At 36.5% G+C, this 25,043-nt stretch overlaps 1 long non-coding RNA gene across 2 annotated transcripts in view; it reads right to left on the bottom strand.

Moving 5' to 3' along the window:
* Positions 1–24,968, bottom strand: part of LOC129531525 (uncharacterized) — a 71,932-nt gene extending 46,964 nt beyond the window's left edge. The window contains exons 1-4 of one of the 2 annotated variants that reach the window (XR_008676745.2): positions 24,827–24,968; positions 10,543–10,652; positions 4,281–4,486; positions 1,991–3,315 (exon numbers count right to left, since the gene is read on the bottom strand). This is a non-coding gene — a long non-coding RNA (uncharacterized lncRNA). Of the gene's footprint in view, positions 1–1,990; positions 3,316–4,280; positions 4,487–10,542; positions 10,653–24,826 lie in introns of those variants that run through there. The other variant, XR_010135436.1, reaches the window with a different exon arrangement.
* Between the last annotated feature and the right edge of the window lie 75 nt (positions 24,969–25,043).

Raw genomic sequence — 25,043 nt, 5'->3', positions numbered from 1 at the left:
TCAACGTTCATCTAGGAGGTTGGCCTGAAATTTTCTTTTTTTGTTGTGTCTCTGCCAGGTTTTGGTATCAGCATGATGTTGGCCTCATAAAATGAGTTAGGGAGGTGTCCCTCTTTTTCTATTGTTTGGAATAGTTTCAGAAGGAATGGTACAAGCTCCTCTTTGTACCTCTCGTAGAATTCAATGTGAATCCATCTGGTCCTGGGCGTTTTTTTGTTGGTAGGCTATTAATTACTGCCTCAATTTCAGAACTTGTTATTGGTCTATTCAGGGATTCGAATTCTTCCTGGTTTTGTCTTGGGAGGATGTATGTTTACAGGAATTTATCCATTTCTTCTAGATTTTCTAGTTTATTTGCGTAGAGGTGTTTATAGTATTCTCTGATGGTAGTTTGTATATCTGTGGGATCGGTGGTGATATCCTCTTTATCATTTTTTATTGCATCTATTTCATTCTTCTCTCTTTTCTTCTTTATTAGTCTGGCTAGTGGTCTATCTATTTTGTTGATCTTTTCAAAATACCAGCTCCTGGATTCATTGATTTTTTGAAGGGTGTTTCGTGTCTCTATCCCTTTCAGTTCTGCTCTAATCTTAGTTATTTCTTGTCTTCTGCTAGCTTTAGAATTTGTTTGCTCTTGCTTCTCTAGTTCTTTTAATCGTGATGTTAGGTGTCAATTTGAGATCTTTCCTGCTTTCTCTGTGGGCATTTAGTGCTATAAATTTCCCTCTACACACTGCTTTAAATATGTCCCAGAGATTCTGGTACATTGTGTCTTTGTTCTCATTGGTTTCAAAGAACGTCTTTATTTCTGCCTTCATTTTGTTACTTGCCCAGTAGTCATTCAGGAGCAGGTTGTTCAGTTTCCATGTAGTTGTGTGGTTTTGAGTGAGTTTCTCAATCCTGAGTTTTCATTTGATTGCACTGTGGTCTGAGAGACTAACACATACATAGTTGTTTGAGGATGAAGGTAAAAGTTGGCTTTAATGTGTATTTCTTTTCTGCAGAAAAGGAATCATCGCTTTTATCAGCCTAAAAATTGGTCAGGATCATTATTTTGGTGTTTGAGTTGTAGACTCTATTTATATATAGTACCAGATGTCTATTACTTCTGAAATGAGGAGGCTGATAGTTTGTTATAATTACAAACTGTATAGAGAGAATACTTGATAGATCTTAAGAAATATTCAACTATTTTAGTTTGAAAAACTGCTTTTCTTGGAGTAACTGACCATAAATTTGTCATTCAGATAGATCTGGTTTACTGCTTGTGGAAAGGAGGGAAAGGAAAAGGGAAAGTCTTTGAACAATTTAAAAGTAATGTCTTAATATATTAAAAAATAATAATTAGGAATGTGAAAGTACTAGCGGGAAAATGTAATTTTTTTCTTTTAAAAAATTATTATTATTTTAATTGACAGATAATTGTATACATTTATGGGGTACAGTGTGATACTTCAACATATGTATACAATGTATAATGACCAAATTGAGGTAATTAGCATATCCATCATCTCAAACATGTATCATTTGTGTTGGGAACATCCAAAATCTTCTCTCTTACTATTTGAAAGTATAGAATAAGTTGTTGTTATGTCACCCTATAGCGCTGTGAACCATATTGCTCCTATCTAGTTTTTGTATGTTAACCAACCTCTTTCTATCTTCCCACCCCTTACCCTTCTCCCCCTCTAAGTGATGACTATTCTACTCCATACTTCTTATCAAATTTTTAAGCCTCTAGATATAAGTGAGAATGTACAGTATTTATCTTTCCATGCCTGGCTTATTTCACTTAACATAATGTCCTCCAAGCTCATTCACATTGCTGCAAATGGCACAATTTTGTTCATTTTTATGGCTAAATGGGATTCCATTGTACATATGCCACATTTTCTTTATCCATTGATCTACTGATGGACACATAAGTTCATTTCATATTTTGGCTATCGTGAATAGTGCTGCAATAAATATGGGAAAGCAGATCTTTTTTAAACATTCAGATTTATTTTCCTTTGGATATATACCTGGTAGTGGGATTATTGGATCAGAAGACATATAAATGACCAACAGGTATATGAAAAAATGTTCAGCATCACTAATCATCAGGGAAATGCATATCAAAACCATTGGGAAATATCAACTTATCCCAGTTAGAATGGCTATTATCAAAGAGACAAAAAGAACAAACACTGGTAAGGATACAGAGAAAGGAGAACTGTTACACACAGTTGGCAGGAATTTAACTTAGTATAGCCATTATGAGAAAGTAAAATTAAAAAGTAAAAATAAAACTACCATATGATCTAGCAAAATGTAATTCTTAACATAAACAGTTGAAATGAATTCTGAACTTAGGACCAATATTAATTATAAAATTGATTTTGGAACACATATACACACACACACACGTATATATACACACACACAATCAGGAGTTGCTTAGCAATGGGGATACATTCTGAGAAATATGTCATTAGATGGCTTTGTTGTTTTGTGAACATCATAGAGTGGACTTAAACAGTGGTATAGCCTACTACACACCTAGGCTATATGGTATAGCCTATTGCTTTTAGGCTATAAATCTGTACAACATGTGACTGTACTGAATACTGTAGGCAACTGTAACACAATGGTAATTATTTGTATATCTAAATATATCTAAACATAGAAAAAGGACCGTAAAAATATGGCATTATAATCTCATGAGAGCACTATCATACATGTGGTCTGTAGTTGACTGCAACGTCGTGGCACGGTGCATGACTATATATACACGTATGTATCATGGATACCAAAGCACCTAAAATTCAAAGCCATAAGGTAACCTTATCATTTTACTAACAGTTTTTGAACAGCAGAATTGAGCAATCTTAATAACGTAAGTTTTAAAATATTGTGAACAATCTGAAGTAGTCAGAGTCACTATAAAACAAAATGCATCAGAGCAATAAAGGAAATTTAATGACAAAAAGGCTGCCTACTGATTTTCAAGCAACCCAGAATCCACTATTTGAAACATTACGTATAATATCTGGGGCTCCTGGTACTGAAAAGCAGAGACTATCTTGCAGGATTTCATATCCCTGAAGTTCATGACACAGTAGGCACTTAATAAGTATATGTTGAATGAATTAAGTGAGTCTAAAGATTCCACAGGCTAGGAATACTTGGGTTAGTTGGTACTGACTCCACTGCCATCACAATCCTAGTGTTAATATCTGTTGTCTTAGATGAATCCACAGAGAAGGGAGGTCTTGGCAGCATTAAAAATGTGGAGCTAGTTTTTCAGAGCTGAGTCAGAAGGTAAGCAATGAGCTGGGAGGAAAGGGAAGAGGTAAGGAAAGATATTATAAATGAAATATATACATCATGTTTGTGAGAACACATAGGCTAGCTTATAACACAATCATTATCTGAGTAAAGGGGGTACTAGTTTATTCATTCTTATAAAGAACTACAGTGGTTCCCATCATACATCAGCACTGGTATGATTTGATAAATGTCAAAAGATGGATTTTTCTTACATATACATGGATACTGAGTAAGGTAAGACATACATAAATAAGAATCCAATACAAAATCCTACTCATAAATGATAAATTTCCAACAGTCTGACTTTAACTTTCAGTTAATAAAAGCACTTTTGTGTTTGAAATATACCTATTCAAAATATGCAATCTTGTTTATATGAATGGAATTGGCAGTAGGGGAAACAATGACAAATCTGTGTCCACTGAAAATAGAATCCTCCATCCTCCCCAATCCGTCTTCTGTTCCCTTGGGTTCCAACAAAGAGGCTCTAGGAGAAGAAGCAGCATTAGGATGCCACTGGTGGTGGTGACTGCTGTTGGCTGCATCTTCACCCTAAGATGCATGTCTGTCTAGTGGTGGAAATAAGGGTCTCTGTAGCCCAACCAGCCAGTTCTATGCTGCCACTCAGTCTCCAGTGTTCATTATTGAGGCCACATGAGGGCAAAACCTTCCATTCCTCTCCTCATTCCCCTCCCCCAGCTGAGCATGGAATAGACATTAAGTAAGGCCTCCTTCGTGGAGAGCATTTCCCCCACTTGAACATTCTCTCACAGGCCCCCTTTGTTCCCTGCCCTCCGCCCCATCTACATGCTGCAGCAGCAGTCGCCCAGATGTTCTCTATCAAAGCCTGAGCCATGCCAGCAAACTTTGGCACGCATGAAAGTGCACTGAGTACTGGCCCTCCAGAAATACCTTTTCCCCCCTCTGATTTCTGCAAATATTTTTAAATGTTAATGGGTTCCACTCACCCACAACGTAGGGGGAGGTTGCAGAACAGGACTCTGTGTGTCCAGCAAATTGCAGCCTGAGGATACTGCTTGGCGCCTAGGTTCTGTCCCACCCTCGGGGCATTGGCTGGGGTTCTCCAACCTTGAACTGTAGAGGCCAGTTTGCCAGCACATAGCTTTCTAGTGACAGAGGTTAGATAGGTCATTGACAGGAAAGTTGCTTCAGGCTACAAAATAAATAAATAAATAAATAAATAAATAAATAAATAATACCTAAGCTGTCTCAAAAGTTTCTGAAAGCAACAGAGATCCTTTAAGTACCACTGTAATAAGATTTTGAAATGTTTATTTTCTCCTCTTAACTCATCCTCTCTTCTCCTCCTCTTCTTTTTTCTACTGTTTAAAAATATACAATTTTCCTGGTTTGGTACGTAGTCAAAAGATAATTTGACCTATGCTTTGGTACTTTGTACATCACATCCCTTTTAAGGCCCCTTCATAATAGAAAATGGTTCATTAACAAAAGCCTTGGTACAAATTTCAATAAAATGTAAATTAGAATATTTTAGATGGAGGTGGGAAAGTGGTATGTATTTGGAGAGAAAAGGAAAAGGGTGGATGACATGTTTTTCCAGGAGAGACTTATTCGTCTCACTTCCATTGTGACAGTTGTTTGAGGGCCTGGCTAGAAGCCATCTAAAAGATAATGTAAGGCCACCTGCTATGGGCTGAATGTTTCAGTGCCCCCCACCCCCCCCCCCCACCACCAAAACTCATATGTTGTAACTCCAGTCCTCAGTGTGATAGGATTTGGAGAGGGGGCCTTTGGGAGTAATAAATCATGAGATTAGTGCCCTTATAAGAAGAGACAGGAGACAGGAGATTCTCTCTCTTTCTCTCTGCCATGTGAGCACACTAGGAGAAGACAGCCATCTGTAAACCAGGAAGAGGGCCCTTATTAAGATCCCAACCATACAGGCACCCTGATCTCAGTCTTCCAACCTTCAGAACTGTGAGAATAAATGTTAGTTATTTAAGCCACCCAGGCTATAGTATTTTGTTTCAGTAGCCCAAAGAGAATAAGATACTATCCTTAAAGAATTATTTGTTTTTAACTCTGTCCTAATGGGCTCACTCTGGAAACAAATTGCTTAGGTGTTATTGACCTCTCAGGCCTCTGAAGGTTTCTCCATAGCTAAAACTCCATATGTTGCTTACAAAGTTATAATGCTTGAGGTAGGTACCCCATATGTCTTGCCCCTGCCCATGCTTTGAACTTTGTTCAAAGAAGGATGGTCAGTAACTTTTTTGTGAAGTAAAAGTGAACCCTCAAAACTCAATAATAAGAAAATATACAATCCAGCATAAAAATGGGCAAAAAGATTTGAATAGATACCAAAGAAATGATACAGATGGCAAATAAACACATGAAAAGATGCTCAACATTAGATGCCATTAGGGAAATGCAAATTAAAATCACAATGAGATACAACTATACACCTATTAAATGCCTAAATTTCTTTTTAATGATAATACCAGGTGCTGACAAAGATGTGGAGCAACTAGAACTCTCATATATTCCTGGTGGGAGTTCAAAACTACAGCAACAATAATCAAATTAGTGGTTGCCAGAGGCTGGGATTGGGGAAAAATGTTAATAGTTGTTTATATTCTGTGTGCTGGCAATACAGGTTTATGTTTTATTTCCTGTACTTCTGTTTATTTTTTAAAATTTCCTCCAAATAAATTTTTTTAAGAAAATGAAGAAATGTATACATTGTGCTAGGTAATCTCCATTTGCCCATCCAGATAAATTCACAATCTTTCTTTTTTCTGTTTTGTGCCCTGCAAGGCTGACTTCTATGAGCTACGTCAATCAGGCGCTTTGCCCTCTGACTTCCTGTTGGGTTAGGCTAGTGGGAGGCACCAGCAGGAGTAAGTAGGTAGGAAGAGAAAAAGGATGGAGTATTTATTCCTCCAGCTCCCTCCCTGGCAGGCCACAGGATGGCAGTGGCTGACTTTCTCTACAGAGGGCCACAGCTCCTGTCAAGGTACCTTCTACAACTACAACTTTAGCAAGCAACAGCCACCAAGTTCTTGGATTCTGGTTACCACTTCCTTTCCTTGTTCCTGTGGCCTTGGTGGTCATGGTTCCTAGCAGTTGCTATCATTCCTTGTTAATTTCCTTTAACATAGCTCACACCTTTGTAAATGGTCCCTTCATTAAATTTTTCTCAAATTATCCAATTTGAGTTTGTTTCTTTTTACGTTACATGCTAATACCTCGCTAACTCTAGGTGCTCCACAATTTTAATCAAAAAGATCTTTCTTTTGGAATCTTTAACAAAAGCCTGTCAGATTAAAAAGTAGAAATTAATTCCCAGACTAAAAGTATATGCCATCAAGTGTAGCACATAATTATCTGTCTACCCATCCATTTTAGCATTAGGTAGCCAGACAAAGCCATTGCTACTTACATACCTGGACTGCAGTATTTGACCATTCTGTTTGGCCATAGAATTATGCTAATCAATCAGTCTATATATATATTTTTTAAATGGCAAAACATGCATTGTACTCTAAATATGTTGAGGGCATTGCTTACTAAATTTCATAATATAACCTTTATTATCACTTATGGGAGAAACTTCTATGCTTCTTTTAAGTACTTTTAATATATATATATACACATATATATACATATATATACATATATGTGTGTATATATACATATATACATATATGTGTGTGTATATATACATATATACATATGTGTGTATATATATACACATATGTGTGTGTGTGTATATATATATATATATATATATATATATATATATATGAGACACTGCATATCATTTCCCCCCTCTATTTTGGTTCTGAAAAGATTCACAGCAAAATTATGATCCAGCTCTAGAAAGTATATGAGACCTAGAAACATAGTGTTTGTGTACTACCCTCATTCTCTGCCATGTTTTCTTTTTCCTAGTCTTAGTTTCCCTTAAATTACATTTCTTTATTTTCATATATATAATATAGTTGCACACATATACATATATATTTACGTGTGTATATATACATATATATATATATATATATATTTGTGCCTGTGTATTTTTAAGGCACCTTAAATTATTTCTGGCCTAAGCAGCAATATAAAGAGTACAAATTTATAGTTTCTTGACAGATGATTTCTATTAACTAAAGACAAGAGTATAGTTTAGCCACATTACTATTTAATCTCCATTTTGTTAATGTAATCTAAAGATTATCTGGCCCAGAACTATTCTAACCTTAAAATGTGTGCCCTTTACAAACTGTCTACCCCTCTGAATATGTCTCTTATCCACATATGTTGACAGAATCTTACATAATTTCAATTACTGTAAGGAACATTAAAATATATGAAATCATTGGCTAACTATAGTAATGACTAGGTTTCTTTAAAAAAATATATTTGAGGCATAAGAGTGTATTGACTGGCCAGGTGCCGTGGCTCACGCCTGTAATCCCAGCACTTTGGGAGGCCGAGGTGGATGGATCACAAGGTCAGGAGATCGAGACCATCCTGGCTAACACAGTGAAACCCCATCTCTACAAAAAATACAAAAAAATTAGCCAGGCATGGTGGCAGGCGCCTGTAGTCCCAGCTACTCGGGAGGCTGAGGCAGAATGGCGTGAACCCGGGAGGCGGCGGAGCTTGCAGTGAGCAGAGATCATGCCACTGCACTCCAGCTTGGGTGACAGAGCGAGACTCCATCTCAAAAAAAAAAAAAAAAAAAAAAAAAAAAAAAGAGTGTATTGACTAACAGCACAAACCCTTGAGTCGGACTGTCTGGGTTAACCCAATTACTAGATGTGGAATTTAAGTTACTTAAATTATTTGTTCCTCAGTTTCCTCATCTGAAAAATGGGACAGATAATAAGAAAGTTGTGCAGATTCAATGAGATAATACAGAAGAACAGAAACTGTCAAAATAAATATTATTTACAATTATTTTAATAAAATACTTTTCCTGGAAAACATCTTTCCCAGAACTATCATACAAATGATGATGATTTTCAAGGATCCAACTCAAACCTCATTCAGAGCAAAGCAATGGTAAAAATTATTTATGAATAACAAGAATGTATTCATAAGTATTTATGAATACTTTAATTTTTTCTATTTCTATTCATTTTGTCAAGCCACTGATTCTACAGCTACTTAAGTTTATGACTACGCATTTTTTCAAAATGCTCCATTTGATAAGGTGACTAAATCTTGTCAAAACTGTCTCAGGAGGTCTATGCCCAAAGTAATGGTATTAGTCCATCTTACTCAGTTAAACATTTTTTCCTGTTAAACTTGGGCCTTTATAACTGATTGCTCCCATATTGCATATTTAACAAATATAAAGTCATTCCTCTTCAGTAGTCTCCTGGAGCTGGTTGATGCCATTGGCATCAGATGGTAAGGGGTGATTGTACATATCTCTTCTTAACTCCACAATTCACGTTTACACTATGGAAACCAACAATCAAATTGTTTGTTTTCTTTCTGGAGAGGCTTTTATTAAACATTACCAGCACATCACTGCCCCTAGTCTAAAAGAACCAGCCTTCACAAAGTCTCAGAGTTAGAATGCCCACAATATCTTTTATAATCGTAGCCCGTATCAACAGCTAGTATTAGAGGCTATCCTGATTTGCATATATCAAAGAAATGTGGTGTTTAGAAAAACAGCAAAACAATTGGGTTTCTATCTGGAATGTTCATATTTGTGAATCTAGCTTTTTGTTCTGGTTTAAAATGTGAGCATAAGTCTTTTCAGTTGCAACAGTAACTACTGTAATGATGCTGTTTGATGATTCCTTATATCAAATTAACTTGAAAATATTGATACATGATGTAAGTACCCTTAGAAATTCAGTCTAATTTATTCAAAGAAGTTTAACTACAGAACATTTTATTTTGTTCTGGAAATTTTATAAAGGCATTTTGCCAAAAGCATTAAATATTTGATTTTACTTGTTAAGATTTGTAGGAACTCCTTTAAATTTATTATAAAAAATAACAGCTACAGCAACACATTTTCCCCTTTCATTAAGGTAGTGAAAAAAAGAACTTTAAGAGCTTTTCCATAAAAATGCTCTAAAATATTCCATTAAAATTAAAAGGCAACTGCCATATCACACGTGGTCAGATTTAACTATTCAAAGTTATTTTAGGTATATCAGCCCCCAAAGACCAAACTACCTGAGAGTCCAGCTGTGTTCAAATTAGATACGGATCTACAGAACTCAACCTCTACAGTGGGATAGGGCTGGCACAAACAATTGTTAGACCAGAGAAGAAAAGAAGAATTCTGAGTTCGATATTAGCATCCGACTCCCTGAAAAGCCTCGCTTGATTACAGGATTATTGTTAAGGAAACAATCATCCCGTGATGATCAGGGAGAAATCTATGATAGAGCAAGGAGCTTAGAACAAAAGCCCAATTCCAGTAGTACTAGCCATGTGATCCCATGCCAGCAATGGTGAATTGAGAATCTTAGTATCAAGTAATTTTCTAGGTTGTGGGAAATAATTGCGTTTCAGTTGAAATCTTAAACTCTCATAATTACAAAAAGTATCTTTAAAATACTACAACCATATGCATATTTGTTGTTAACTATTATACTCCTTCTGGTATGGTTCTCCTTGCCTAGTTTTGTTTTATAACAATATTTATGCATTTTAAATATGGTTTAAACATTAGTGGCCACAAAGATACATAGCTCCATGCATAAGTAACTTATTAATGTATTTTGTAGGGTGGTCCATTATACATATATTTAATTAGCTTTGGAATCAGATGTTAAATATTTGTTTTAATGTCCCAAACATCAACAAATAAAAGTACCCTATATTTTTCAAGAATTTATTATTGATTTTGAACTTAAATCTTAATCTTTTACCAGTATCCTTGTTAGGGTCACCCAGAACCCCAACAAACTGACATAATGTACTTTCACCTGAGTACCAGATGCTGATGTCTTTGGAATCTTATTTTTTGGTATAAAAGTGAGTTATCAAAAAAAAAAAAAGGTAAGCTAATGACCACAATTTTTTTTTAAATGTGGACACAGTAAGACAGTAACTAAGTTAAGAAAAAAAAAACAAAGACTTGCCAATAAATGTTAACATTTCACTTTTTGAACCAGTGTTAGACACAGGATGTACGAGCAGGAATATTTTTGTTTTGTTTGCTTTGTTTGTTTACAGTCAAGTAAAAAGTACAGGGCTTGAAACTATACATACCTGGGGTATAATTCTGGCTCCTCCATTTACTTATTTGCTTGACCCTGAGAAAGTCACTCAGCTTCAAGTAACATCTGTTTCATCAGATTTTCATTCAGACCCATCAAATACTGAAAAAACAAAAATAATAGACAAGACTTTCCTGACCTTATTTACATAAAAACAGCGCCAATGATGAATAAAGGGCAATGGTAACATTGGATTAGGCCATTGCCTTTCCTTGGAATATCCCTGTTAAGAACCTCTCAACCTTTGCTTTAGAATGATTTCCTACCATTAAGTACGGCTATAATTTAATCCTAAAAGTGAAGGATTTCTTCAAATTCACACACACACCATCACTACTTGTTTGCAGGCCAGTGGCCATTGGCTTTTCTTTCACCTAAACGAAAGAAGGAGCCATTTCCAGTCTACTCGCCTACTCATTTACTGTGAGCTCAACTCTGTTATTTGGAAAGCTGCCATACATTTATGAGAGCCTAAGGGATATTAGATGATTGTCATCTTTCTCTTGTTCCCTCGCCCTCCTCCACCAAATGCCCTGGCAAGGTTGCCGCACCTGGACATGGAATTCCCTGCAGAGTCCCTTGTTACCAGAATTGTGGAAAACTTGGACCGAGTTCAGAGAAGAGCTACTAAAATGGTTAAATGACTGAGGGGGCCAATTTATAAGGAACTCAGAAATGTTTGATTAAGTGGTAATTACCCTAAAAAAGGTGTGGTGACTGGCATTAAGTTTAAATTCCAAGCCATACTTGGCAAGAGGCCTTCTTTCAGGCAGCCTCCACATTCAGAAATAGTCTGAAGAAGGAGTAGAATCTTACTTTTGCTTGAGCCTCCAACCCCTGCACAGGCTGCTTGGGTGGTATCCACATGCCAAGTGTAGTAACCTCTATAAACAAGCACAGAAGGCAACACCACTAACGCAGAAAGCTCATTTAAGATGACTGAAGAATGCTTAAAGGAAAGTCTTCCCAGGAATCAGGAAGAATAAGCCTGGGTTGTGAAAAGCCAGTCCCTACATCCCAGTTAAGCACCTATCACACCCCACACAGCCAATATCTGCTTGATGGGTGGTATCATTTAATAAGAACTGCTGGCTGAGTCCAAAGTATACAGGTCTGTCTCAAATACACTGCTGGGAATATGGATTCCATTACCTGACAAGAGTTTCTACTTGACCAAAGAGGAAAACCTAAGAACAGGTATAATCGTCAAGAAAGCAGAGTGAGAAAATTTCTTATAACAGCATTTTCCAAAATGTCTTCTAGGTGATGTCAGTATGTGTTATACAAATTAAAAAAGAAAAGAACCTAAAAACTGGAATAAATGAAATTAAACCTTGTGTGTTTATGATGTGTTTGTTTTTATTAACAGTAAAACCCCTCAGAGCCATTAATATGCCGAAGCCTATAGTGTGTCACTAAGAAGGGTAGAGTGTACACTATTTCCTAAATTCAGATTGGGCATGGAGTGCTTTATTCCAGAAGCACGGACCTTTGTATTCACTGTATTCACAGCCACTTCCATAATACCTTTTACAATGCTGCATTCAGTAAATGAGCAATGAAAATGAATGAGTCAACCTAGGCTAGAACACAGGTCTTAAATCCCAATCTACTCCTCTTTCCACCACATTCATATTCTAGTTACACTTTACTTACAATGAATCTTTTCACTCTATATAAATGAAATTAAATTTGTTAACCAGAAGCAGACTGACCTGAAGCTACTAAAGCTCAAGCTTGTGGGCCTCTCATCAGGCTTCCTAGTCCCAATAACTCAGTGTATATTTACAGTGCTGGATTTGCTTTTTACTTAAGGAGGCCTCACAAAACTGTATAGCCTTCATGTCCTGCACAACCTGCTGCTACCATATAAAATGAAAATGAGTTTTCAGCAAATGTCTAAGTTGTCACTGAGATGACTGAACTGAAATTATTGATGATATTATGGATGAAAATATACTCTGGATTACTCAGGCTCATCTTTAAGAGATTTCATACTCCTGTGTAGCTGAAATGTAGATTCGAATAAGAAATAAATCTCAGTTCATTCTTTCCATACTCTTCATAATTATATTAGCTTCAACCATCTCTTTTTTTTTTTTTTTTTTGAGACAGGGTCTCACTCTGCCGCCCAGGCTAGAATGCAGTGGCACAATCTCGGCTCACTGCAACATCCACCTCCCAGTTCAAGCGATTCTCCTGCCTCAGCCTCCCAATTAGCTGGTACTACAGGCATGCGCTGCCATGCCCGGCTAATTTTAGTAGAGATGGGGTTTTGCCGTGTTGGCCAGGCTGGTATCGAACTCCTCACCTCAGTTGATTGCCTGCCTTGGCCTCCCAAAGTACTGGGATTACAGTCAAAAGCCACCGCACCTGGCCCATCTCACTTCTTATATGCCTCTTAAGATGTTTATCACTTCTACTATTCTGTTGTTTTCTTAAATTAGCACCTTACCCAAAATAGTCTTTCTTCCAATCTCCCCACCCTTCAATATTTTAAGACTATAAATAGTCACTATGAAAACATCACATTGTAAATATTACTACAATTCCTTCTGAAGACCACCAGAAGCTTCTGAATCATTTTTTTCTATGTAGTAGTGACTGACACTTATAAACCTGAATCTATAGTGCCGCAATTTGGTGTTCTACTTCAATTCTTTAAAAACTTCACTTATATTAGCCTTGTCTTTTGAAATTTCCTGTTGGCTGCCTGAGATAAAATAATTTCCAGCCTAATCTTCATCTTATCTCCTATCCATTTGACATTGTGCCTTCAAAATAATATTTTATTATTTAATCTAAATGAAGAACACTTGATTCCAGAACATTAAATCAATAACATTAACAGACTGACCTTTGTAATTCATTTTTATCATGATTGATAAGCCAGTTTAAGCTTTCACTATAGCTACCCAAAGCTTTGCAGATTCCTTCTAGACTATTCAGAATTTAACAGGATATTCTAACAACCACATACAAAAACATCACTTCCAACCTGTTTGTGTCTTAGAGCAAATCAGGGTTTTACTCCCTCATTTTTTCACAGCAAAAATTACAAAATTAGAAAACTGAGCACAAATGCCAAAAGTTTTACCTGCCTCTCTTTCCTTCCCATCATCTTACTGAGTTGGTGACTATGAAAATATGCTGAGCCCAAAATAGCAGTTGTGTACTGCCAGGTCAGCCTTAGTCATTTCCAAGCCAAGGGGGAATTGACAGATACCCCCTTTACAAGTCTAGTGTTTGTAAATATCAAATGAAATGACTTCATTCAGTCAATTATTTCTGGAGAAAGCTGGCAGAATAATGTGGTAATTAAACTGAGGACTGATGGAAACTGTTAAACAGGAGGGCTATTTTGCCTGGCAGTTCTAGTTAATGCTTTTTATGTGTTTTTGTTTTTTAAAAATGCTTGAAATACTAGTTCACTTAAATGGAATTGCCTCTTCATTGAAATACATATTTAAAATGTTCCAGTGAAGACAGCATAAGTAAAAGACAGGAGAAACTCAATTTTCTCGTATCTTCTGAGTCGTCAGTATGATTTCCTTATTTTAGATGAAATCAAAATGCAACTGTATTCAAATGTAAGTAGAAGATAACCATATCCCAAAGCCAGAACACAATATAGTCAAGACTCAATTGCCTGGGTGCTGGGTATTCACTTCAGTCTGAATATGCTGTCTATAGCGTATGTTTGCCCAGTCTAGTCTAGACTCCCTTAGGCTCCTCTAGCTGGCCACCAGCTTGATTCATCCATCCATCCACTCATTCATTCAACAATATTCAGCCACCATCTCCAGCACTGTTTCTAGTTACCTGTAATGCAGCAGTTAAAAAAAAAAAAAAAAAAAAAAGTACTTTCCCACATATCTCTTCTGGCTACCTAATTGTTATGCACTCAGGGACAGACAAAAGTTCTAACAAAAAAGAACAAATTGGAATCCGAAAGCTAATGGAAAAGATCTCTGAATGCTTCCCAAAGGAAAATGCAAGCTGTTAAATTACTTGTAGCTCTTCATTTTTAAGTGATTTACATACAAATAACCACCATTTTCCCAGTCTTTGATGAATGGATACAAAGGTTTAAAAAAGGGAAACTTTTAATCCATTGGTAATAGTCTGAGAATGGATTAAGAGAAATTGGCAAAAATTAAGAATAACTTAGGAAAACCAAGCCAGAAAATTCCAAGGTAGAGGGAAGCTGGGAGAGTTAATAACTAAAAACAGCTTCTGCTATGTTTCATAAATATTTCTCATTTTTCTTTGTTAGAATATATATTTCTATCATATATTTAATAGTATGTGATAGATAAATAAGCATACTGAATAAATAAGCATATTCTTTTGAAAATGCAAATATCATGGGGATGTGGAGTTAAGGACCATTAGTCATCCACATTCTGCTCATATGAGCTATATAAACATTTAATGAAATGTTTGCCACAGTTCTTAGCAAGCTTAGAAGTAATATGAAAGTAGATAGTAGTAGTTAAAATTGTAAATTCTGAAGTTACACTGCTCAAGTATTCAAGAGCTAATATTTGAATTCTAGCTCTATGACTAACAAGCTGTGAAAGCTTGGACAACTAACTTAATCTCTTGGTGCCTCAGTTTCCTCATCTACAAAATGGAATAATAGTTGAAACTTTGCTGGGACTTGCATTTGGACAAAAACGGAGTAAGTAACAGGGACTTGATTTATGTTTCCTTCTAAACCCCAAATAAACAAACAAATAGAATAACAATAGTTTTCAAGACACAGGATATCAGGCAACCAAGGACAGTGATCTCTAAGAGATGAGAAAAAAAATGAGGCAAGACCTATGATTTCCCCAGTTGACTGCCTTGAGAGTCCTCAGGCCACAGCATGTGGCAGGGGAGGGACTGGACAAATCCTAGAGGACTCCTACTTGAGGAGGTGAAGCTCAGACTGCAAGAAGAACAAGGAAACTAGAATTTGTATGACGAGGTATCAGAAAGGAGTGAGCTGCATAGAAGAAGAATCATGGAGACCAGTAGACAGTCTCCCTCAAGGTGATCAGCACATATAAGTGAGGAAACTACATGAGCCAGAGGCTATGATTTGACTGTTTGTCCCTTCCAAAACACATGTTAAAATTTAATTGCCAACAAAATGGTTTTGGAAGGTACAGCCTTTAAGAGGTGATTATGTCACAAGGGCTCCATCTGCATGGGCGGGTTTAATGCCTTTATAAAACGGCTTCCAGGAGTGGGTTCTCCCTTGCTTGGCCCTTCCACTCTTCTATCATGTGAGGAACAGTGTTCCTCCCCTTCAAAGGACGTCATGTTTAACAGCCATCTTGGAAGTGAACACCAGGCCATTACCAACACCAAACCTGTTGGCACCTTGACCTTATACTTCCCAGCCTCCAGAACTGTGAAATAAATTTCTATTATTTATAAATTACCCAGTCTGTAGTATTCTGATATGGCAGCACAAAATGGGATAAAACACCAGGGAAAGAACTATGCAAAAACACCAGACCAGGCATAGTGCCTGTTCCCATCAATCAGACTGGAAACCTTCACAATTCCCAGAGCATTTGGTAGAGTATTCAGAAGATTCTTGCATTAGTAGCAGGAAATAATTAGTCCCTGACTAATCATTGAATAATTAGTCCTTGACTAACCATTGTTTTGGTTATGTCACAAATTCCAAAATCAAGGCTCAGAAAGATAAGCCTATTTTCAAGTAACTTAAGTGTATCTCAGAACAAAGCTCAAAAATATTTATAGGAAAACAAAAATAGCTAGCACCCAACAAGGTAAAACTGACAATGTCTTGAACCAAACAAAAGATTACCAGTCATGCAAAGAAGTAGGAAAATAAAAATAATGAGTAAAAAGATTAATCAATTGAAACTTACCTAGAACTAACATAGTTATTAGAATCAGCAGACATGGATATTAATATTTGTCATTCCTGTATTCCATATGTTGAAAAGATATAAAAATACTTTAAATAATCAAAGATATAAAAACTATCTAAATTGAATATCTTGAGATGAGAACTACAACGTCTGTAATAAAAAATACTAGATGCAATTAATAAAAGATTAGACATTAGAGAAAAAATTATTAAAAATATTAGTGAACTTAAAGATGTAGCAATAGAAACCATACAAAATGAAGTAAAGAGAGAGAAAAAGATGTTAAAAATGAAATGACCATCAGTGAGCTACAGGAAAACTTCAAGTAGCTAACATGTAATGGAAGCCCCAAAAGAAGAGGAAAAAGGAAGGGAGAACAATAATATATTTAAGGAAATAATGGTCAGAAAACTTTCAAATTTGATGAAAACTATAAACCCAGACATTCAAGTATCTCAAAGAACCCAAAGTACAAAAAGAAAGAATGAAAGAAAGAAGAGAAAAAGAAAGAAAGAAAAAAGGAAGGAAAGACAAAGAGAGAAAAAAAGGAAGACAGAAAGAAAGAGAAAGAAAAAGAAGAAAAAAAAGAGAAAGCAAGCAAGCTACACACTATACCATGGTACATCATATTCAAATTGATCAAAAACAGTGATAAAGTAAAAATCTTAAAAGACAGAGAAAAAACACCCATTATGTAAGAAGGAGCAAAGTGATGATGATACAAATTTCTCATCAGAAACAATGCAAACTAGAAGAGTGGAAGAGTATAAAGTAATTTTTTTAAAAAAGTTAAACTAGAATTTTATATCTAGTGAAATGTCTTTCGAAAACTAAGGCAAAATAAAGACTTTTCCTACAGATGAAAGCTGAAAGAATTAATCAGCAGCAGACCTACACTGTAAGAAATACTTAAAAAAAAAAAAAAAAAAAAGCCCATCAGATAGAACGAAAATGATGCCTGGTGGAAATATGAATCTACACAAAGAAGTGAAGAACACAGGAAATTTTATCTACATGTGTAAATATATATTTTTATTTAAATCTGTTTAAAAGTTAACTTACTATTTTAGCAAAAATGATAACATTGCAGTGTGGATTTTAAGACATATGTATAAATGAAAGGTATGAAACAATAGCATAAAGGCCAGGAGAGAAAAAGTAGAGGTGTATATTTATAAGGTTCTTATAGTACATGTGGTATGATACTACCTGAAGATAGACTATGATAAGTTAAAAATACATACCAAACCCTAGAGCAATTACTAAAATAACAAAACAAAGAATATAGCTAATAAGTTTATAAAGGAAATAGATACAGTCATTAGAAAAAGGAAAGAGGAAAAAGATACACCAAGGCTAATATTTAGCAAAAGAAAGTTACAGTGGCTATATTAATATCAGATAAAGTAGATTTCAGACCAAAATTAGGGGGAAGAAAAAGATCATTTCATTATGATAAATGAGTCTAAGAATCAAGAAGACATACAAACACAAACATTTATTCACCTGTTATTATTATAACAGAGTTTCAAGATACATGAAACAAAACTGAGATAACTGCAAGGATTAATGAACAAATCTACAGTTATAATAGGATATTTCTCATCTCTCAATAAATAATAGTACAAGGAGTCAGAAAATGAGTAAGGCTATAGAGGACTTAAAAACCTAATCTTGGGAGGCTGAGGCAGGCGGATCACCTGAGGTCGGGAGTTCAAGACCAGCCCGACCAACATGGAGAAACCCTGTCTCTACTAAAAATACAAAAATTAGCTGGGCATGGTGGTGCATGCCTGTAATCCCAGCTACTCAGGAGGCTGAGGCAGGAGAATCACTTGAACCTGGGAGGCAGAGGTTGCGGTGAGCTGAGATCATGCCATTGCACTCTAGCCTGGGCAACAAGAGCGAAACTCCAAAAAAAAAAAAAAAAAAAATTAAAGGGAAACTATATTATGAGACATTTAAGAAGTCTTAATAAATTTAAAAGGATTTAAATTATACAAATTAAATTTTGATGACATGGAACTAAAAATAGGAATCAATAAGAGAAAGTTCTCCAGAAAATCTCCAAAATATTTGGAAACCAAATAACAAAATCTCAAATAATCCATGAATCAAAAAATCAAGAGGAAATAAAAAGGAATTTTGAATTAAATGAAAATAAAAACACAGTATATCAAAATTCATGGGATGCTGCTACAGTGATACTTAGGGAAAATTTTATTGTATTAAGCACTTATTTAGAAAGGAAGAAAAGTTTTAAATTAATGAACTCAGTTTCCACCCTAAGAAACTAGGAAAAGAAGAGCAAATGAAATCCAAAGAAAGCAGAAGAAATACAACAGTAAAGATTAGAACAGAAATCAATAAAATAGAAAACCAATAAACAATAGAAAAGTTCAACAAAACCAAAAACTTATTGGAGAAAAATTAATAAAACTGATAAACCTCTAATGACAGTGACAAAAAAAATTTTAAAGAGAGAAGACAGAAATTACCAATATCAGTAGAGAAGCGAAATCACTACAAAGTCTACAGATATTAAAAGAATGATAAGTATATGAGAGGTCTCCATGCCACCCTTAGGTTTGATGATTTGCCAGGAAGACTCATAGAACTGAGAAAAGCAGTCGTACTCAACAGTTACAGTTTATCACAATGAAAGGATTCAGATTAAAATCAGCCAAATTAAAAGACACGTAGGGAAGAGTCCAGGAGAAATCAGGTGTGAGATTACAGCTGTCCTTTCCTAGTATATTTGTGTGGACGGCACTTAATTCTCCCAGCAGTTATGTGTGACAATGCATACAAAGTATTGATTGCTAACCAGGAAGCTCACTTTGACGTGTAGGATTCTTATTGGGGGTCAATCACATAGGCAGAGAGCACTCATATAACTGACTTTAGCTACCCAATCTCCAGCCCCTCCAGGCATCAAACTGATACAGCATGGCGCAGGAAGACAAACAAACAAAAACAGCCATTTACTGAATCACGTTGTTAGCATAAACTATCTGGTAAGGCCAAAAGCCCCATGTATATAAAGATGATCTTATTAGGTGGGATATTCTAAAAGCTTGGAGCTTATCTCCTAGGAGCCAGTCAAAGGCTAGTCTTTTCTTGGGCAAGTGCAGGGTTTGAGCATCCCAAGTCCACTAAGTTAACTCTTTACTGCGCAATGAAAGAGTATTATAAACAACTTTATGCCAATACGTTGAAAAACTTGGATAAAATGGACAAATATCTTGAGAGAAAAAACACCAAAGTCACTCAAGAAGATTACGTGAATAGCCCTGTATCTATTAAAGTTATTAAATTTGAAGTTAAAAACTTTCCCACAAAGGAAACTCCAAATGACTTCACTGGTAAATTCTATCAAGTATATAATGAATATCAGTAGCACAGTCAGCCAAAAAATTTGAGAGACTATTTCTCAACTCATTGTGTCAGAATATTACCCTGATCCCAAATCAGACAAAGACATTACAAGAAACAGAACTACAGACAGATATCCCTCATGAACATATGTAAAATTTCTAAATAAAATATATTAACAAACCCAACATATAAAAAGGATAATATATCATATCTAAATGGAGTTTATCCCAGAAATACAAGATTAGTGTAACACTGGCCACTGAATGCAATTGACTATATTAACAATATGAAAGAGAAAAATCATATGATCATCTCAATAGACTCAGAAAAAGCATGCATCAAAATCCACTATCCATTCTGAGAAAGGTTCTCAGAAGACTAGAAACAGAAAGGAATTTCATAAGCTGTTAAAGGGCATTAATGAAAAACCTAAAGTTAACATCATGCTTAATGGTGAAAGGCTTTATGTTTTTCCCTCATGATCAGAATCAAGTCAGGGTATACAATCTTGCTTTTTCTATTCAACATTGTACTGGTGGGTCTAGCCAGTGCAATAAGGCAAAAAAGGAAATAAAAAGCAACTAGATTAGAAAAAAAAAGATGTAAAACTGTTTATTTGCAGACATGATTGTCTTTGTAGACAATCCAATGAAATCTACCAAAAAATGCTATTACAACTAATATATGTGTTTATTGTGGTCAGAGGATACAAGATCAACAATGAGTCCATTTTATTTCTATATTGTCTTAGCTCATTTGGCTACTATAAAAAAACCTTAGACTAGATAATTTACAAACAACAGAAATTTATTGTTCAGTTCTAGAGGCTGGGGAGTCCAAGACAGGGTGTTGGCAGATTTGGTGTCTGGTAACGGCTTGCTCTCTGCTTCATAGATGGAATCTTGTTGCTCCATATTCACATGGAAGAGGCAATCCGACTCCCTCAAGCTTCTTTTATAAGGACACTAATCCCATACATGAGGGCCCTGACCTCGTGATCAAATTACCTCCTAAAGGCCCCACCTCTTAATACTGTCACATGAAGATTAAGTTCCAGAATATGAATTTTGTGAGGTATACCAAAATTAAGACTGTAGCAGGTATAAATAACAAACTAATTAAAAATTGAAATTAAAAATAACACTACTTATAATAGCATCGTATTTTAAAGTAAATCTGACAGGTGTGCAAGACTTACTGTTTTGAGAGCCCAGAGCTAAACTGGGGTTGTAGTACCATAGCAACCCTGACCTTACAGGAAATGAAGGGGAACTAGATATGGGTGTTTACAGAGTGCCTTTCATGGGATACTTCTTTTACCTGGTAGACATCCTAGTTGTCTGACCCACAACCAGGGGGTCCCTCACAGGGGGATCTCTTTTATACTGGCAGACACCCTTGTGGCTCTTGTCTGACCCACATCCACTCTGTGCCTTTCTGACCACTGCTCTGGCACTGGGAGTCCAACCTGTGTTTCTCCAGGACAAAACTTGGTCTGGGGTAGCCCCATGTTCTCCAGATGGAAGGCACAAATTCAATACACAACCACAATAGGAAATAAGTTCAAAGATTTTTACTTACAGATCCTGAGTAAAGAAGGCATAAGGGTTAGAAAGGCAGTCTTATATCCCCAAGTCGTAGGTAGAAATGAAGAGTCAGGCAAAGGAGCAGGGACAGGAAAGGAAGAGAGGCAACTAGAAGTATAAAAAAGGGAATTGGATGGGTCACTTTACATTCGAGGATAAATGCTGGTAAAGCAAGGAGCTCAGTCTGTAGACAGAAGAGATGAGAAATTTTAATTAGTGCCGTAAAAAGTAATAAAAACATAGAAGTGGGCGGGTGCTACTTAGATAGGGTGGTCATAGAACGTCTATGTGAATATTTAAGGCCAAAGCGTAAAGAAGCAGGAAGAACCAGCCAGACAAGGGAAAGATAATAATTAAAGGACAGCATTTGGGAAAGCCCTGGGTAGGTAGTAGAGGATAGTAGAAAAGAGAGTCTGGTGTATTCCAAAACCCCAACGAATGCCAATTTGGCTGGATTATAGTGAGTGCACAGTAAAGGGAAAGACAGCCTAATGATCACATAAGAGAGGTAGACAGCAGTGAGATCATGTAGGATCATGCAGGAACTGGGATTTTATTCAAAGTGTGCTGGGAAAGCATTTTACTGTTTTGACCAGGCTACAGACACAATTAGTCTTCATTTTTATATTCTAGTCGCTCTGATGGAGAATCAACTGGAGATATTGTCTAAATTGTCATAGGTAGTCCCCTTCTATAAACACGTAAAGATGCTAAATACTGTATAATATGTTCTTATTTATGTAAACAAAAAATATATATCAGAGCCTAAAAGAAAGCAAAGAAGATGTTGAAAGGGGGGGCCTCTACCTAGATATAGGTCCTGGGGATTGGGATTCCTACACATAATTTGAAGACAAGATTGCTGAAATAAAGCTGAGTCTAGAAAAGACAGACCATGTGATCACAGAGGGTTAGAAAAACTCCAGGCACAGTGGATCATGCCTGTGATCCCAGCAAGTGGGAGGCCCAGTTGGGCAGACCGCTTGAGCTCAGGAGTTGGAGAGCAGCCTGAGCAACATGGCAAACCTCGTCTCCACAAAAAAGTATAAAAATTATCCATGCATGGTAGTGGGCACCCATAGCCCCAGCTACTCTGGAGACAAAGAAATGGAAGGATCGCTTGAGTCCTGGAGACAGAGGTTGCAGTGAGCCAAGATCATGCCACTGCACTCCAGCCTAGGTGACAGGGTGAGACCCTGTCTTTAAAAAAAAAAAAAACACACAAAAACTTAAGACTGTTGCTTTGGAAAAGCAGTAAGGAGGCTTGCTATCTGTGAGTAATATTACTATTATTATGTTTTTTGTTTACATAAAAACATAACATGTTTTTATTTACATAATCAAAAAATACATCATAGAACTTAAAAGAAAGCTAAAGAGATATAGAAAGGGGGATTCTATGTAAATATAGATCCTAGGGATTGGGATTCCTTCACATATTTGAAGACAAGACTGTTGAAATAAAGTTGTGTATAATTTGTATACATATAAAGGCAATTAAAAAATACTGAGACCTGAGTCCTATATCATACATGGGGGTGGGACCCAAGAACCAAATTTACAGTAGAAGCTGAAAAAATTACCTTAAATCTGGATTAAAACAACTGAAACTTTAGGAACAATAAAACCAATCTGTAGAGACACTTTAACTCAAGGAAGAGAAGACTTCTGCAGAACAAAGAACTTTGAAGATAAATTCCCACTTAAATATTACACAACATTTGAAGAAACTAGCCACCATGAGGGAGAGCCAACAGAAACAACAAACAGGAGATTTAGAACCTAGCAAACTGGAAATTATAACTTTTATACAGACGGATTTTATTATCTTTTACTACGTGTCACTTTCGCTTTGGTTCTCATTAAGGGCCAACGCAAAACCTTTTAAAATATCCTAATTTACATCTTTATTAAGATTACGGATAATTTTTGAAATTCCCCCAGAGCGAACTAAAGAACATTTATGTATAAAATTCAACATGGGGCACACAAGGTGGTTTACTGTTATTAGATGAACTAGATGGCGGTTGCCTGCAACTAGGAAACTGAATTAACTACCAGATTGCCACTGATCCCCGTCTACTACTTTGGAGCTAGATAATCTATAACTTGAATATACGTAGTCTATATTCAGTCTATATTCAGAAACTGGTGGTAACTGTCTCCTCCAGGCATTTTGTTTAATATTATAAAAAATTAGTACATATTTAAAATGACGCGTCTGCAGCATCCCCAAATTTCAGAAACCACTTTAAGTTTTAAAAGCTCGGATTTACATGGGAAATTCCAAACATCCTTCACTTTTTATCACTTACTAAATCTGAAGTACTCATTTCAACTTTTCTTGACGTGTTTTATTTTGTACTTTACTCCTTTCTTTCATTTTGTTTAAAAATATCAACACACTAAAGCCAAAGTATTTTAAAATGTAAGCCAAGATGAGGTGTTTTGTTGTTCTTACTGCAAAAATAGTGAAAGAGAACCATGAAAAACAGTATAACTAGGTCTCTCTTGAATCATCCTTATCTATGTGTATTTTGACAACGCTTGCATCTTTTAATCTTTGCAACCATATTTCAAATGAGGAAATGGGATCTCAGGTTAGTGTTCAAGGCAGAACCCGAATTACGGTATTAGGATTCCAGGCAGGATCCTAAGAAATGCTTTCCCATCGCCCAGCACCGACGTTTTACAATGTCTTCTCTGAAAAACAGATTTAAAGGGGAGACTTAAGAAATCCCAGCCGGGCGCAGTGGCTCACGCTTGTAATCCCAACACTTTGGAAGGCTGAGGCGGGCGGATCCCCTAAGGTCAGGAGTTCGAGACCAGCCTGGCTAACATAGTGAAACCCCGTGTCTACTAAAAATACAGAAAATTAGCCGGGTGTGGTGGCCGGCGCCTGTAATCCCAGCTACTCGGGAGGCTGAGGCGGGAGAATCGCTTGAACCCGGGAGGCGGAGGTTGCAGTGAGCCGAGATCGTGCTATTGCACTCCAGCTTGTGCAACAAGAGCGAAACTATGTCTCAAAAAAAAAAAAAAAGTAAGAAAAAAAGAAAAAGAAATCCCTTAGGAGGAAAGTTACATATTGTAATTATTCACAAAGGAAACAACCCAAAGCAAAAGAAATCTGAGAGCCGCTCCGGCCTGCGAGAGACCTGGTTTTGCCTGTTCCCTTTTCATCAATTATACCCCACCCCTTTTAAATGTTTCTTCATCATCAAAATCCTAAATCTGATCATTTCCTGAGTTAATCTGAAGGAGGCCTCCAGCGCTGTGCACACTCCCAGCAAAACACAAGGATTTTAGGGCACACTAAGAGCCACAGAGAGCACCGCTCCCGCCCCACAGGTACAGGACCCCAAAGGCACTTAGATCTCCCGTTTCCGCCACCGACTTGTAGCTCCTTCCCAAATACCTGTTTATCTCCACCCTTATCCCCATCGCCATTTCCCCCCTTAGATCCTGAAGCGATTAACCAGCAACAGTGAGAAACAATGAGAGGGAGAGAGAGTAGAGGCAAGCCAGACGAAACGAATGTCTGCGTGGCAAGGTTTCCTTAGGCAGTTTGTCAGGCACTGCTGAAGGCAGCCTGGAAGGAAGCCGGACCCTGAGGCCGGGGAGAGAGGGCCTTG

Source organism: Gorilla gorilla, chromosome 1 (assembly GCF_029281585.2).
Source record: "Gorilla gorilla gorilla isolate KB3781 chromosome 1, NHGRI_mGorGor1-v2.1_pri, whole genome shotgun sequence".
Classification (NCBI taxonomy): domain Eukaryota; kingdom Metazoa; phylum Chordata; class Mammalia; order Primates; family Hominidae; genus Gorilla; species Gorilla gorilla.
This window is presented reverse-complemented; position numbering and strand designations above follow the sequence as displayed.